A 5,944-nucleotide genomic window follows, 5' to 3' on the forward strand; every position below is an offset into this window, starting at 1 on the left:
TTTTTTTTTTTTTTTTTTGAGACAGGGTCTCACAGCATAGTTGAGACTGACCTGGAACTCACTATGTAGCCCAGGCTGGTCTCGAACTCACAGTGATCCTCCTGCCTCAGCCTCCCAAGTGCTGGGATTACAGGTGTGCGTCACCACGCCCGGCATTACTAGGTTACTTTTAATAATAATATTTGTAAGATGTGAATCCTATTGTCATACTGTATTATTTAGGGAATAATGACAAGAAAGAACATCTGGATGTTCAGTACAGGCACATTTTTTTTCTGCCCATATATGATATTTTCAGCCTTTAGTTGGTTGACCAAGAATATAGACCTGCTGGATATGGAGGATTGACTGTTTATTCATTTCTTTGTTTTTTTTTTGAGACAAGAGTCTCACTATGTAGCCCTAATTGGCCTTGAACTCACTATGTACCCTGGGTTAGCCTCAAACTTGTGGAGATCCTCTTGTCTTAGCCTCCCTAATGCTGGGATTATAAGCACACCATGCCTGGCTTTGTTTATTCATCTCTTGATGGGCATTTGAGTTGTTTGCCTTTTTTTGTACCGGGGCTTGAACTCGGAACCCTGCATTTGAGACAGGTGTTGGAACCACTGAGCTAAATTCCCTGCCTGTTTCCTTTTTTTTTTTTGCTGATAATAGGTAATGCTTTTGTAGATATTTGTCTATAAGGCCTTTCAGTTCTCTTTAGTCTACTACCCAAATACAATCTGGGTCATAAATAAAACTCTTTTGTTGATTTTTGCCATACTGGGGATTGAACCTATGGCTGTCACAAAGAACTACATTCTCAGCACTTCCTTCCTTTTTTTTTTTTTTTTTTAATTGCACTGGGGATCGAACTCAGGACCTTGTGCTTATGAGGCAGGCATGGTACCCACTGAGCTAAATCTCTGGCCCTGTTTCTTTTTTATTTTGAGACAAGGTCTTGTGAACTTGAACTTGCAATACTCCTATCTCCCATTGTGCTGGGATAACAAATATGTACCACCATTTCTGGCTGTGTTTAATTTTTGAGGAACTGTTGAATTCTTTTTCTTTTTCTTCCGGTATTGGGGATGGAACTCAGGACCTCATGTTTGTGAGGCAGGTGTGATGCCATTGAGCTAAATCCCTGGCCCTGAATTCTTTTTTCAAAAGAAGCCATATCATTTTACATTTCCACCAGTTAGAAATGAAATTCCTAAGTGCTTGGCAACACTGTCTTTTTTATATTAAGCCATATTACTACATATGAAAGGATACGTCATTGCACGAATGTTTTGTTTTGTTACATTTCTTCTTTTCTGTGGTACTGGGGGAATTGAACCTAGGTAGCGCTAAGCTACATCTCAAGCTCTTTTCTTTTTGCAACAGGAATCAAACTCAGGGTCACCCTTACCAGGCAAGACCTGTACTGCTGAGCTACATCTGTGGTTCTAGCTCTTTTCTGTTTTTTCTTATTTTGGGATGGAGTTTCACTAAGTTAACCATACTGTGATTGAAAACCATCATCCTGCCTCAGTCTTAAGAGTAGGTAGGTTATAGGTCTGTGCTACCATATCTGGCTCATTGGTTTTGATTTGCATTTTCCTTATAACCATTGAAAATGAACATCTTTTTATGTGTTGATTGGCCATTGCATCATCTACTTTTTAGAGATGTTTGCTTAGTACTTTTTATATTTAGAATTTTGTTATTTTTCTTTTTATTATTGTGTTGTAGAAGTTTTTGTATATTCTTGAACATAAATTCCATATTAGATTTGCAAATATTTCTCCTAGTCTATGTATTTTCTCACTTTCTTAGTTAATATCATTTATAGCACAAAAGTTTTTAACTCATAATATCTGTTTTGGTTTTTATTTTTGGAGGGGGTATTGCTTTTGCTTTGGATCATAGCTAGGAAATTGTGTTTTAAGAGATTTATAGTTCCTCCAGGGCTACCCCTTGCTGGGCATCAAGCTCAGAACCTCCCTCATGCATGCTAGGGCGAGTAGCCCTCCCCCTTTTTTTTTGGTTTTTTTGAGACAGAGTCTCACTATGTAGTTGAGACTGACCTGGAACTATGTAGTCCAGGCTGGTCTTAAACTCAGATTGTTGCGGAAGGAATCAGTAACTGACAAACAGAGAGGCAGCAGAATGGAAGTAAAATAGCAAATTTACTCATCGATAAGGGTTGATCGCACATAAGCCATTCCTGGCTCCACGATGCCTTGGGTTACAACTCCTCCTTTTATAGGGTTTTACAGCCTTGACTTCATTTGGGCGGTTACATTTCATTCTCACAGTTCAAATCACGGTCACAAAATAGTTAACCGTTTCAACCCAGAGGTAACAGTTCTTTGCAGTTGGGGAGTTTACCTTTAAGATTCGCCTAGTTATCTATTCTAGCCCATAGGAAGGGGGTGGGTATTCAGGGTCATGGGAGTGAATGTTGGCAATGGTCCTTTTTATCTTGACACTTTTACGATCAGGTGGCTTCAGTCTCTGGGAGCTCAAACTGATGTGCCCTGTTATCTCGGTATGACCAAATGCCTCATTCAGCATTTAGTGCCTTCAGTGCCTATTAGTTTTGAGCTAAACAAAACAAAGTGCTGTTTTGCAAGCATGAGATCCCCAGTTCGATCCCCAGTACCAAAAAGAAAAAAAAAATTGGAGAAATACTAAAATTCTTTACTTCAAACTATAAATTACATTGAAATGCCTTTAGTTAATTATAAGATGATATTTTAGTTACAGAAAGCTGTAAATAGATTGATAAGAAAAGTGAACATTCCTGTCTCTTAATTCAGTGGATTTGCCTTTTTTTTTCTTTCTTTTCTTTCTTTTTGAGGTGGATCTTGGTATATAGTTCAGGCTGACCTTGAACTCATGAACTAGTTGTGATCGTCCTGCCTCAGCTTTTCAAGTGCTGGGATTATAGGTATGCGGTACCATGGTACCATGCCTGGCTAGCGGATCTGCTTTGAAGCTGAATTACTTTGACAAGTTGGTATGGATTACATCCAATGATTTGTTTTATTTTTGGTACAGGTATCGAACTTGGGACCTTGCATTTGCGAGGCAGGTGGCAATGCCACTGAGCTAAATCCCTGTTTATTTAGTCTTTTTCAGGAAAGGTAATGAGTTAGATTTACCTGTGTTTAAATATATTTATAGTACCTGATTAATAGTTTAAAAATAGGGGGCTGGAATGTGACTCAGTGACAGAACACATACTTAACATGTTTGAGGTCCTGCGTTCAATCCCTAGCACCAAAAAATAATAGTGTAAAAATAATAAGATTTAAGTTGTGAGCTCCAAAGAACTACTTTTTTTGGTGCTAGAAATTGATCACAGGGTCTTTACTATGAGATATATTTACAACCCTTTTTTATTTTTTATTTAGAGTCTGGATCTCACTAAGTTGCTAACTAGCCCAGGCTGGTGTCCAACTTGTGATCCTCTTGCCTCAGCCTCCCAGAATGCTAGGATTACAGGTGTGTGCTACCATGCCCTGCTGGATGTACTTTAAAAAATTAATTCAGGCTGCCTGCCTAGCTCAGTGGTAGAGCCTTTGTCTGGTATGTACATGATCCTGGGTTTAATCCCAAGACCATCAGATATCCCAACTGGACACCAATCCAACCCCCACCCTGAGTTGGTTTTTTTTTTTTTTTTTTTTTTTTTTTTTTTTTTTTTTCCTTCGGTTTTTCGGGACAGGGTCTCAGTATGTATTGAGACTGACCTGGAACTCACTGTGTAGTTCAGGCCTGTCTCAAACTCACAGCGATCCTCCTGCCTCGGCTGCCTGAGTACTGGGATTACAGGCATGTGGCACCATGCCCAGCTGAGTTGGGTATTTTACCCAGGGCCTCTCACTTGTGTGCTCTGCTTCTGAGTTACATCCTGTAACCCCTGAGCTTTAGTTCTGTTGAAATTTCTGGCAAGAAAAAATGACACACAGCTGGGCATGGTGGCGCATGCCTGTAATCCCAGCATTGAGGAGGCTAAGGCAGGAGGATCGCTGTGAATTCGACATCAGCCTGGATTACGTAGTGAGTTCCAGGTCAGTCTCAACTACATAGTGAAACCCTGTCTCAAAAATCAAAAAACAACAACAATAACAAAAATGACACAAAGTGAATGACTAGAATTATTAAAACAAATCATGATTATACTAATTTAAACTTAAGCCAACCTGAATTCTAGTCAATAAAGTCCAATAACATGGAATAGAGTTATGGTATCTATACTCCCTCTTTTCCTTATCCAAATTTAGAGTTTAAGGCAGAAAGTTACACCTCATTATTCTTTTTTTGAAATTAGATTTTCAGATATGCCACTATTTCTTAATTCCAGAAAAAATTGTTTCAGACTAGGCATATATTTCTTGAGGGAGTCTCCTCTAAGTGCTGCTGTAGAATGTTATTTCCACAGGAGAGATGTTTTTTCTTTTGGGTGACTAGCTATCTAAAAAGAGAAACTTGGGCTAGGTCTGCTTTTTGCCAGACACTTCATGGAGAGTAGTGGATCTAATTGCATGTAGTTTTTCTGTACTGATTGGCATATTTCACAACTGTTGTTATCATCTTTTCTGTGTATCAAGTGAGCTACCTTTTTTTGCATCATCTATTTTTAATTTAACTCTTACCACAGTTAGATAATTGTCCTGGTTTCTGGCTCCCCCCCGTCTCTTTTTTGGCATTATTGGGGATTGAACCCAAGATTTGTCTGTGCTAGACAGGCATTCCACTGAGTCACTTCTCCATTGCTTTTTATTTTATTTTCTGTGACATGGTCTCACTAAGTTCCCCACACTGACTTTGAATTTGTGACTGACTACCTTCCTGTTTGAGTCTCCAAGTAACTAGTGTTACAAACGTGCTGCACCACTACTAGCCATTTGATTTTTAAAATCTTTTGGATTTTTTGAGGCAGTGTTTGATTATATAGTCCAGGCTAACCTTGAACCCACACTGTAGCCTAGGTTGGCCTCACACTTGTGATCCTCTTGCCTCATTCTCCCAAGTGCTGAGATCACAGGTAGGTATCAATCACTATGCCTTGGTAAATCTAACTTTTTTAAGTATTACAGGAACACTAACAAGTAAAAATGTACAGCAGAAAAAGCAGCAGCAAAGAAATGTTTTGGAAAGTGGTGTTTATTTCTGTCCCATATACAGGAAGTCTACACATACAGGAGGAAGTCTAGAGATAGGCAGTCCATCACTGGTATAGCAGCCTCAAAATGATGTTAGGGAGTCCTGTTTTTCTGTCTTTGCTCCAACTTCCTCAGCACACAAGTTGTGTACTGAAGGTTACTTTTAAGGCCACAGTGGCTGCTTAGCTTCAGTTGTCACATTCTTTTTTCATGCAACCAGGAAGAAGAAGGACATTAAAACTCAATTCTGTTCCCTTTTTTTGTTCTGTTTAGAGAGGGTCTTTTGCATTTAGGCTGGCCTTGTCACTATGTAGCCCAGGATTGAACTTGCAGTGATCTTCCTGTCTCAGCCTCCCCAGTGCTGAGATTATGGAAGTAAGTGACCACATCTGGCTTCTTTTTTTTTTTTACTGGGTTTCGAACTGGGGACCTTGTACTTTCGAGGCAGGCGGTAGCACCATTGAGCTAGATCCCTGGCTTCTTTTTTTTAATAATATATATTTTTGGTCTCAAACAATTTTTGCTGGAATTAAAGAAGAAGAAGATATGCCTGATGGCCTTATTTTTATTTTTAAATTTTATTTATTTTTTTTGTTTGTTTTTTGAGACATGTACTCACTATGTAGTCCAAACTGGCCTTGCACTTGCTGCATTCCTCCTGGCTCGGTCTCCCAAGTGCTGGGATTACAGATGTATGCCACTGTGCCTAGCTAATTTTTTAAAAAGTAAATAACTGTTGAGGGCTGGGGATTTAGCTCAGTGGCACCACCCCTGCCTTGCAAGTTCAAGGTCCTGAGTTCAAT

At 39.3% G+C, this 5,944-nt stretch overlaps 1 protein-coding gene across 4 annotated transcripts in view; it reads left to right on the top strand.

Moving 5' to 3' along the window:
- Brd8 (bromodomain containing 8) overlaps positions 1-5,944 on the top strand; it is a 45,036-nt gene that overhangs the window by 1,982 nt on the left and 37,110 nt on the right. The window lies entirely within an intron of this gene.

The sequence above is a fragment of the Fukomys damarensis genome, unplaced genomic scaffold (genome assembly GCF_012274545.1).
Source record: "Fukomys damarensis isolate Sample0158 unplaced genomic scaffold, DMR_v1.0_HiC HiC_scaffold_3, whole genome shotgun sequence".
In the NCBI taxonomy this organism is placed as follows: domain Eukaryota; kingdom Metazoa; phylum Chordata; class Mammalia; order Rodentia; family Bathyergidae; genus Fukomys; species Fukomys damarensis.